At 34.0% G+C, this 11,930-nt stretch overlaps 1 long non-coding RNA gene across 1 annotated transcript in view; it reads left to right on the top strand.

The window, feature by feature from the left end:
• Window positions 1-11,930, top strand: part of LOC111088800 — a 58,860-nt gene that overhangs the window by 28,460 nt on the left and 18,470 nt on the right. Inside the window, exon 2 of the long non-coding RNA XR_002613211.1 lies at window positions 3,141-3,297. This is a non-coding gene — a long non-coding RNA (uncharacterized LOC111088800). The remainder of the gene's footprint in view (window positions 1-3,140; window positions 3,298-11,930) is intronic.

Here is an 11,930-nt window from a genome sequence, read left to right on the forward strand (position 1 = left end):
ATTATAACGCCCCCACGGCTGGAAAGGGGGGAGCATGTTTGGTGGGACGGGGAATATGCCGGGCCTGATCGGATAAAATTAACACAAAGAGAAAAAGGAACATTTCAGGTTACAAGTTGATTTCTCAATTACCAGACTGTCAATACGTTTGTAAGTAATTTATATAATTTACCACTTTTTGGCAAGTGTTGAAAATAGATGTTGAATCTGTATGTTTATGCATTTGAAACACTAGAAAAGTCAGGACGAAATGCATATGTTAACTTAGGCGAAATACAATATATATCTTAGGCTCGATTTTGTACATATATATCTATCTTTGACAGGTTTCTGTTGTGTGTGTATGTGCGTGTTTTATTTTACCTTTTTTACCGATCCTATTTTAATAATAATTATATATATATATTTATCTTCTATCTTTGACAGGTTTCTGTTGTGTGTGTGTATGTGCGTGTTTTTATTTTACCTTTTTTTACCGATCCTGTTTTAATAATAATTATGTATATATATATATTTATCTTCTATCTTTGACAGGTTTCTATTGTGTGTGTGTGTGTATGTGCGTGTTTTTATTTTACCTTTTTTACCGATCCTGTTTTAATAATAATTATGTATATATATTTATCTTCTATCTTCGACAGGTTTCTGTTGTGTGTGTATGTGCGTGTTTTTATTTTACCTCTTTTACCGATTCTATTTTAATAATAATTACGTATATATATTTATCTTCTATTTTTGACAGGTTTCTGATTTTTTTTCTTACCTTTGTACTAATGTATTTTTATCTACTGATTTTGTTTTATTAATAACTTCATTTCTTTGTTAGTTTTCGGAGACGAAGACTATAGATCGTTAATCAGGATTATTGACTGGACTGCAGGATTAATGACTGGACTGAAATACTGTAAATTACCATATCACAGATTTGTTTTTTAAAAGGAAACTTATCGATTATAAAGCACGCAATAAAAAAAAAAGGGTAAAGTTTTGATTAGACATTAGATGAAGATATTATACTAGAAACCGAGGTTCGATACCCGTGGGCTGTTAATTGATCGTGTATACCAGCACAGATCTAAATCGTTATTCGACAGAAGTCCATGTGTGTGTGTGTGTGTGTGTGTGTGTATGTATGGTCCGATTATAACTGGCGGTGTCGCTGAACCTATTGTCACCAAACCTGACATGCATCCTTAGGCCCCCAGGATCTAACGCTCCCTATATCAACCTATGTGTTCCCCCGTGAGTTGAACGTCAATTAGGAAGTGATTAGTGGTGTAATCGAACTAAGACTAGTTGAGAGTCTCGTGGTCCACCATTGTGCGATTTTGGTAAGGTGAAAAATGCATCACTTGTTCAACTTACGTAAACGAGTCAGATGTAGAAATAGAACACTGTACATAAAATCGAACTCAGCCGTGAATGAACAACAAAGGTTGACTACATTCTTACAGTCCACGTAACCACGTGCGATCATGCTCTATCTGACGTCCGTGCATCTTTACAATAGCCGTACAGCGTAGTTGCCATTGCAAAAAGTTCCGTCGTAAAACTGTAATGCAAAAGTACGTCAATCATCTCTGTAGCCTTTCCATAATCCATCTAGTGTGGCCCGGCATGGCCAGGTGGTTAGGGCGCTCGACTCGCAATCTGAGGGTCGTGGGTTCCAATCCCCGTCCCACCAAACATGCTCGTCCTTTCAACCGTGGGGGCGTTATAATGTGACGGTCAATCACACTAATAAAAGAGTAGCCCAAGGGTTGGCGGTGGGTGTTGATGACTAGCTGCCTTCCCTCTAGTCTTACACTGCTAAATTATGGACGGCTAGCGCAGATAGTCCTCGTGTAGCTTTGCGCGAAATTCAAAACATACAAACAAACCAGAGCCATTAAGTATAAAGTACACCTCCAGCTTAGAAATTCTAAGACCCCTGATCTGAACACATCTTTACGATGGGCAAGTATGAATATTTTACGTCGAAAAGAGCTGTTACAGGGCTGTCACTTACAGCTGTTACAGGGCTGTCACTTCGTGGTGACGGGCAAATTTTACTAGATTAAAAACTATTCTATTAACAGATTCGTTCTCGCTGGAAACCCGATAGAGGGCTATCGTCCGAATCGTTGTTTTCGTGTTCATCACTAAAGTGATTTTAATTTGGCGAGATTTTTTACCATTAGTATTTTTTATTCTACACTTTGTAATCTCTTTGCCCACGAAATTATTTTATTATTAGAGCAAATTCTACTGTTCGGTTAGAATAAAAGCAGCCCAGGATTTGGAAGCTGTTGACTCAGTTCAAAGTCGGAGATTGTTGTGCACAGAAAGCCCCCTGAGTAGATTTTCGCGAAAAGTCTAGATAAACAAGCAAAAACTATCAATTAATTGAAATGCTGAGAAGTCGATCCAGATCTTCCATGTTTAAAAATCGGGGGCTCACCACGATGAGCAGGGCGCAGATACGCCCTCTGTGTATTTTCACGCTAAAACAACAACAATAACCAGATCTCCAGTTTCTACACATCCTACAAGTCAGGTGAAACCCTGTTGTCTTTTCTCGTGTTTATAGTTCTTCGAGATTAATGTGTTTTTTTTTGTTTTGTTACTCAAACAACTGAGAAACCTATTTATCGTCTAACATATGCATCTTTTTTTTCTTTCTTTTTTTTTACAAAAGAGAATTGAACACTAAGAGGTTTATCGTTTCTAAAACAGTTGGAACGTATCCTGTTTTTTTTTCTTTTGTTCTTAGATTGTACTTGAGTAGAACGTTTTCGTTGAAAAGATTAATAGAGAAACACAGATCAAAGTGAATGAAAAATAAATTTTTATTGTAACTGTTTGGTAATGAACTATGAACTTTAACTTCGAAGCTTTGTATTGGTTGGCAGAAAGCCGTTGTCATTTGGAGTTAGACTTTCGACTAAAACTAATGAAAACTTAAACACTAAACCTGAATATATACAGAGTGTTCCAAAATAAATACACCAAAAAGAAACTTGGATAAAATTTGTATTATTTGAGATATCAATAGAGTTTCTTCTGAAGGCTTCTAAATTGTATTGAATTAATAAACTTCAACATGTCTTCCATCATCAGCTATAATTAATTTAATTCTGAGAACACATTTTCCACCACAGATATAGAGATGAATAAGACAGCATCACGGATACGTAGTTTCAGGACGTCAAGATCTATTGGTTTGTTATGGTAGACTTCCTTTTTCAAACAAACCCCCAAAGATAAAACTACAAAGGAGTGAAATCGGGGGATCTCTTCATTTTACTCAAAAGCAAGGTCAGTTCTGAAATCTTTAATAAAACACATTTATAAATAATAATAATAATAAATAATATAATAAAAATAATTATATTTAGAAGATATTTTGTTTTGGGATTCCATAATCTCAAATAATAATAATAAAAAAATATTCATCTTAATATTGTTATAATATTAATATCCTTGAAGAATGCCAGTTTTTGTTTTCTAATCCCTTATTAACAGGATTCACGAAGGTTATAATAAATCTTTTTACAGGTTTCAGTCAAATATCGACTAAAAGTATCTGAATCCTTATTAATTAAAACTCCCAGCCTCCACCCCAGATGGATCGACGGTAAGATTGAGGGCTTATAACTCAAAAATGAGGGTTCGATCCCCGTAGAAAAATTTAAAATAGCCAATTGTGTAGCTTTGCGCTAAAAAAAAAACACCAATCAAGAATGATATATATTTTTAGCCGCGGCATAACGGCTGATAGAACGGCTCCGAGTTTTTTTGTTTTGTTTTTTCAAGCACAAACGTTTAGCTCGTAGCTCCGTCATCTTTTGACCGATTTGAGATATAATTTCAGTTTTGGATTCAGGAGGTCAGTCCCTTTCGATTGATATATTTGGCCACGCCTAAGGTCTGATAGATTAATTTACTCCAAGCCTGCCTAAATGAATTTCAATTTGAGGGTAGGCTGGTAGATATCCTGATGAGTAATAAAATCGAATCGGGTATACTCGCGCCCCACGCTTGGTATTGCTGGTGCACTAAAATATAGCTAATAAAAAGGGGGAAAAGAAGGTCTCGTAGATTAATTTACTCTAATCCTGCCTAAAAGAATTTCAAGTACCGCGGCGATTGAGGCTACCCTCTTGTTTTGACGAGTTTCAAGTCTTGGAAATATTCGGACTCATTTTTTGTTTTGTTTCTGGGTTTGCTGAAAAGTTGATCACGTGTTAATGTTATATACTCCTTTGATTTACATCCTTCTATTAATCTCGTCAGACGTGATGAAGGACTCAGCTTGGATCGAAATAACAAAAGAAGTCCCTAAAGTAAATCCAACGTGCCAAATGATTAATTACACACTCGTGATACAGCACATGGAACGCTTGCTAATTACTCAATCATTATAAAAGTTCGTTGTATATTTCATTAATACATGTAGGTTTACTTGTGGAGGCTAAATATGTTTTTTTATTATTATTACACATTTAAAAAGTATTAGCTTAACACTTTCGCTAGGGATTTTTTTACATTACCTTAAAATTATTTTTAAGTGATTAGCAGAGAATTTTAAATGATTGAAATAAGAGGAGCATTACATATGATTCGTTTGTTTGTTATTAGGCGCAAAGCTACACAATAGGCTATCTGGATCTACCAAACCGTGGGTATCGAAACTCGATTTTAGCGCTATAAGCCCAAAGACTTACCCGCCGAGCAAGTGGGAGAACAAATGGTTTTTTTACGTGACTCGATAAGAGTTAAGTTATACATTTTAATGAAATTCCACGAGTCTTTGAAAGAGTCCAACCAAGAATTTTCTAGTAAAGAAAATAAATATTACTTCTGCCAAAATATGTAATATGTCCTTCCCTCCCCCGAAAACAACAACAAAACAAATTACTTTATTATTGCTAAAAATAGGGTTAACGCACACAGGGCTTCAAAGGCTAACTTATTAAGATTTCGTGCTTGACTTAAGAAGTTGAGTAAACAAAACAATAATCAAATGTTTTATCACAAGTGGTGTGTCATGATATTCCAAAGTGAATATAATATGATCTCAACTAATTATACTGTAATATTCCTTGAAATTCCTTGAAGAAAAAAATACATATTATATTCTAACTGCTGACTCAACACAATAAACTAATAGTACATAAGTCTGTCTGTCCGATTTCATTTGATAAATGCACCCTCACGTGAAACCGCAAGTTTTATTTAGAATAAAACGAGAAAAAACAACAACAACAACAAACATTCCAACAACAACAATACTGTTGGGACGTATCTTAAAATTAAGTGAGCGCCCCTTACGGCCTGAAGTTTCTTTCTTGGTAGAAAAAGGCTTAATGTGAAGTATGAACGTAAATGAACAAATCAAGTTTTTTTGTTTTTTTTAAATGCTATAGTACTCAAAGGCAATACCTTCAACCAGGGAAAGAATATAATGTGCCTATGTTTACTTAAATTGTTTAAACTAGTCAGATTTCATCGTTAATAAGAAAGTTGCTAATAGGGCTCTAGGGCCTGTGCAAATTAAGAAAAAGAAAATACTTTGAATTACAGTTAACACTAAAATAATCAGATTTCTTTGTTAACAAGAAAGTTGTTAATATTGCTCTGCATACAAGTTAAGCACAAGAAAATTTTGAGTTAACCTTAAAAACCAATTAGCATTCCATAAAAAAAACTACTGAAGTAAAAATAATTAACTTACTTTTTTAATTATTAAGAGCGTCGAAAGTAATCTCAAACAACTGCAGTATGGCCTGTGTTTTTATTTAGTTAATTGTTATGGATTCATCTGAGTTATTTGAATTGTCACCAGAGGGCACTCTAAAGCGTTCACCCACCAGTCTTGAATGCTAAAATGACAACTAAAGGTGAACAATAGATTGATTTTTACTGAATCTATTTGTCTTTGAGCTTTGGAGCTCTAGCGGTGTTTTCCATCTGTACTGAAGTTTCCCAAATGAAATATATTTGTTCATGGAAGTTTTTCTTCTTTTTTTTCTAAAGGGTTCCTGTATTCTGAGACTTTTACCATTTTCAAAATTAAAAACTCTCTTGATAAGCTGACGACACATTGAATATTTGTATTAATTTGAGCAGTAGTTCTTTTTAAATTCAACTAGACTTCTACCAAGTGTTTTAAGATGATGAACCATTCTCCTGTCATTAAAAAAAAACATCTATTAATATCCTCGCCTGACAAGATAAATCATGCTGCCTTAACTGTTGACGGGCTTCATTTTAAACTCACTCATAAAACTAATAGTGGACAGTGAGATAAAAACAAATTCCAATACATCCATCAGTATCATAAAAAAGTTAGAGGCTTATTACACCGTGTGCCATACAGATTTTTCGTGTGAGGTTAGGCCTACAAGAGCTTTCTGTTTGTCTTTTTCAATAGGTGTAAAGTGTTGTGTAAAATTTCGAGTTTCAACATCGTCTGAGTAGCAGTTTAATTTATTTCGATAATTAGAAAAATTTATTGTAGTGTTGATATTAATAAATAGAAATTTGGTTAAAATGTTAATATTGTTAACAGAAACTTGGCTAAAATGTTAATATTAACAAATAGAAATTTGGTTAAAATGTTAATACTGTTAACAGAAACTTGGCTAAAGTGTTAATATTAATAAACAGAAATTTGGTTAAAATGTTAATATTAATAAACAGAAATTTGGTTAAAATGTTAATATTAATAAACAGAAACTTGGTTAAAATTTTAGTATTAATAAACAGAAACTTGGTTAAAATCTTAATATTAATAAACAGAAACTTGGTTAAAATGTTAGTATTAATAAACAGAAACTTGGTTAAAATGTTAGTATTAATAAACAGAAACTTGGTTAAAATGTTAGTATTAATAAACAGAAACTTGGTTAAAATGTTAATATTAATAAACAGAAACTTGGTTAAAATGATAATATTAATAAACAGAAACTTGGTTAAAATGTTAATAATAATAAACAGAAACTTGGTTAAAATCTTAATATTAATAAACAGAAACTTGGTTAAAATGATAATATTAATAAACCCTAACTTAGTTTCTATCATTGCAGCTTAGCTGGTTTTTTGGTTGAATTTTTGAATAGTTTCACCACCAATGGCTACAAGCTGAAAACCAGTTTTGAATTATGTAGTTAAATATAATCAGACGAAACTATAGAGTTAAATGGGGATTATGATCTTTATCAACAGCAACACTGACTATCTGACCATTCCTGAATCAGACGAAACTATAGAGTTAAATGGGGGTTATGATTTTCATCAACAGCAACGCTGACTATCTGACCATTCCTTAATTAGACGAAACTATATAGTTAAATGGGGGTTACGATCTTCATCAACAACAACGCTGACTATCTGACTATTCTTGAATGAACCTTTTAGAAGTTGCTCTGAAGAAATCTTATTTTCTTTTAAACGACAATCTTTAAGATCAGATTGATGGTGTCACTATGAGTTTTGGATTAACTCTCTCTTTGACAGATCTGTTTCTGTGTTATTATAAAAGAACAACTGTCAACAATTGTTTAACTCTCTACTGCATATTGTAACGTCCAGGTAACAAATCCATCTTTGTTGTTTAATACAATTTCTTACGTCCTGTAGTTGACGTACTTATTTATAACTTACCAAAATTATAGACCTCTTTAAGTAGGAAATTCAAAAAACACATTTTTTTTTCCAAAGCATTTTCGTAATGCTTGTAATAAAGGGTTAAATAGTTTTACAACCACAGATATGTGGACCACACTAATTCCCATCCAGCTTCTCAGTTTCTTAAGTATTAAATTTTCATTGTTGGACATCAACATTACCATAAACTTTTATTTCTAAACACTTCAATTTACAACAATAAAGGTCACTTCCAGTATGAGGCATACCATAAAAACAATACTTACTGGTTTCGTTTGCTTTGAATTTCGCGGAAAGCTACACGAGGGCTGTCTGTGCTAGCCTTCCCTAATTTAGCAGTGAAAGACATAGAGGGAAGGCAAGCTAGTCATCACCACCCACTACCAACTCTTGGGCTACTCTTTTACCAACGAATAGTGGGATTGACCGTCACATTATAACGCCCCATGACAGAAAAGGGGGGGAGCATGTTCGGTGACGGGGATTCGAACATTTACTGGTTTGTACTTTAATCTTTCAAGTTTTATATCGAATGTGCACATAAAACATTTCGCATTCCCGAAGCTTTACATAAATAAATAAATAAATAATTATTATACAAAAATGGATTGCCTATTTATGTTATATATCCTCAAATATCAACAGGAATGTGTTTTTAAACCTAATTGCCACTTGCAGTTTTTTGAGTTTGTTTTTTAGATTGAAGGACTCCCACCAAATTTAGTTTACAAATTTACTTATCTTTACTTTACTGTCAGCAAGGCTATTTTGGGTTCGATAAAAGAAAATCTTGTGTGAAAGAACATGTAAATTTGACATCCCCGATTAAGTCGAATGTACTTAACTGTGACACATTCAAATTACTTTAATACATTAGCTAGGGTCAATGATGAGCAAAGTATCTTTATAAAGTAGGCTTAGCGTACAAGTTATTGTTAATATTACAAAAAGTTTATGTTCGTTAAAAAAATCTTAATATAAGTAAACAATAAGTTGGTTAAAATCTTAATATAAGTAAACAATAAGTTGTCAGAGTGAGCTTAACTTTAAAGAAACTGTTGCACAACATAAAATAAGTCATTGTTGGCAGAACGTGTAACGTCAACGTGTGTCAGAGTGAGCTTAACGTTAAAGAAACTGTTGCACAACATAAAATAAGTCATTGTTGACAGAACGTGTAACGTCAACGTGTGTCAGAGTGAGCTTAACTTTAAAGAAACTGTTGCACAACATGAAAATAAGTCATTGTTGACAGAACGTGTAACGTCAACGTGTGTCAGAGTGAGCTTATCTTTAGACATAATGCAAATATTAATGATACCAAACCATATGTTGACTCTAAGTTAATGAAAAAAACTACTGTGTACGTGAGTCGTATTTGATAAGGTAAAATGAAATATTTTCTCATTTTGGTAAAATATTAACAGACATCCCGGTGGATCATTAGGGAAAGCTCGTGGTCATTGTTTGTACATTTTACTCGAAACTTAAAGGTCTGCGTCCGCCCACATGCGCGTGCTGGAGCAAGAAAATATCCGTTCGTTTATTGCCAAATGGTTCTTGTATCAGTGGAACACCTTAAAAGCAGCCAGGAAATTTGGTTTAAAATGAAGTTTTACAAAGTCAGAGGTAATAAGAATGAAGATGTGTAGGTGGACACTAAAAGACAGACAGATACAGAGATAGGTGTAGATAGATAAACAGGTAGGTGTAGATAGATAGGCATATAGACAGACTGGCGTAGATAGATGGGAAGATAGACAGATAGGTATAGCGAGATAGGTATATAGACAGACTAGCGTAGATAGATGGGAATATAGACAGATAGGTATAGCTAGATAGGCGAATAGACAGACAGGTGTAGATAGATATGAAGATAGACATACAGGTGTACGCGGATAGTAAGACAGACAGACAGGTGTAGATAGATATGAAGACAAATCTAAAGGTGTAGATGGATAGGGAGACAGACACACGGGGGCGTATAAACAAACAAATATAAAGATAGATAGATGGATATTTTTAAATGGCTGATTATACGACAAACATATTCTCTCTCTCAAATAGATAAGTTACTCAACTGATTAATATTTCTTGTCTATTTTCATCTTTGCTCGTCTGTTTTTCTCTTTCATCGTTTCCCATTTTAATCTGTCTAGCTGATATTGAATAACTGATATACTTCTAATTCACTGATTAACATAAGCTTAATTAATTAAGTATACTGTTGAAACTATGACTAGAGGGCAGTGTTTTATCTGTTGGATATCCTCGCTGTTAAAGATATTTCAGGGCGTAAAGTTAGCTGACAAAAAATAGTTCCTCTTTCTTTCTCTGTGTGTGTGTGCTCTAGCGCGCGTAGGAATACATATACGTGCTCGACTTTCAGGGAAAAAAAACCAACAAACTTGTAAACCACGTTTTATAGACGCCAAGGAGCTTCCTGGTGACACGAAATTCATTACATCGATTGATGGACTCAATAATAAGCCATAATTAAAGATTTTCCATTTATTTATCAAAATTAAAGACCGAGCTTCAACTAACGCAAATGGCGTATGCGCATGCGTGGGGTGTTCTTCGGAAATTATCATGGGTGGTTGCAGTCCTTGTCATGTTATATTACAAGTCAGTTGTACTGTTGAGTGATTGTCTCGATGTGACCTATGACCTGCCAAGGTCAAATCTGAGAGCCTAAATTCGTATTTTCCATTGGTACAAGATATCTTACGAGGTCGAATGTTCTGATAACGTAATAGACAACAAACATGGAGTTTTTTTTTTTTCGTCGCTTTTTTAAGGTATCAAGTATCCAAAAAAGACACTTAATATTTTTAATGTCGTCGCATCGAAGTATTTACAATTACAGAGCCCCCCCCCCCCCCAGTGGCCCAGCGGTATATGTCTGCGGACTTATAACGCTAGAATCCGAGTTTCGATACCCGTGGTGGGAGGAGCACAGATAGCCCGTTGTGTAACTTTGTGCTTAACAACAAAACAAACAAATAAACGTTTTTCTCTCTCTTCCAAAAGCACGAGTTTAGTGCTTTGTATAAAATCGTGACAATGTATACGAAATTCCTAAGATCGATTAGGCTTAATATGCTGATTGAGAATGACGGAAATCATATTGAGAACATTCTGGTAAAGTTTTGTTTTCCTAGGGAATACAGTTTTAACATATAATAATTTTAAGTATGGGAGAAAATGGAATGCCTTCGTTAAGCCTAGTTTGATAAATTGTATGAATAATAGCTTCAAAGAGCGCGGTTTTTACAAAGACAAATATTTCATTTTCTAATTAACAGGACAAATAGAGGGCGCTACCTCATTACGACTTCGTCTTCGTTAGCCAGGAACGGCGATATATGTGTATATATATATATATGTATGTATGTGTATGTAAAGCGGAGTTGATTTATAATCTTATACTAAGTATGCACTATATAAGTTAGGCCTGGAGGACAGAGCCACCTAGGAGTTACAGTTGTGTCTTAGTTATTCATTCGTAATATAAACACAGTGCACGTTACAGTGGAGGTGGGTTGGTGATATTAACCAGACCACGTATATATATAAGGATCACTACAAAATATGTGACTTTTTTTTAACCTTAGATTGTAAGTACTTAAACCCTTCCCTTTCTTGTAAACATTTTCACACACACAAAATGGCAGGCGTAAAAAAAAAACACGTTTAAGTGAACATAAGGTTTAAAGATTTGAGAAACATACATTATAATTTTTCAAAATGGCGTTGTATCTTTTTTGTTTATCATTATTGTTAACAACCATTCCTTGGAGGTATGTAGGTAAAAAAAAAAATATTTATAAATTAATTATCACATAACTGACACCGATTAATTATCGGAGCAGGTCGTATAAATATTCAAGACGGATGAGAATTCATTCAGATAAAGTGAGAACCAAATACAATGTGCAGTGCCTCTAGTGGCCAATATGTACACTAATTGTACACGTATATTGTAATCCTAATCTACGTTCACTATCTCACATGTCCTATTGTTTGACTTGTGAGAAATCGGGCGTAATAGGATAGCAGCAAGACGTGTAAGAGCATAAAGCTGTGTTTAGTCAAGTGAACAATCTGAAAATTACTATCTTAATATACGTCGTAAAATGTTACCCTCTGGTGGCAGAATCTGAGTAAAGTTGTTTTAGATTATACAGATTTAGATAACCGATTTTCGGTAATGTTACACACCTTTTTATTTAATGGTTTGTTTTGTTTTTAATTTCGCGCAAAGCTACACGAGGGCT

This window comes from Limulus polyphemus, unplaced genomic scaffold (genome assembly GCF_000517525.1).
Source record: "Limulus polyphemus unplaced genomic scaffold, Limulus_polyphemus-2.1.2 Scaffold4464, whole genome shotgun sequence".
In the NCBI taxonomy this organism is placed as follows: Eukaryota; Metazoa; Arthropoda; class Merostomata; order Xiphosura; family Limulidae; genus Limulus; species Limulus polyphemus.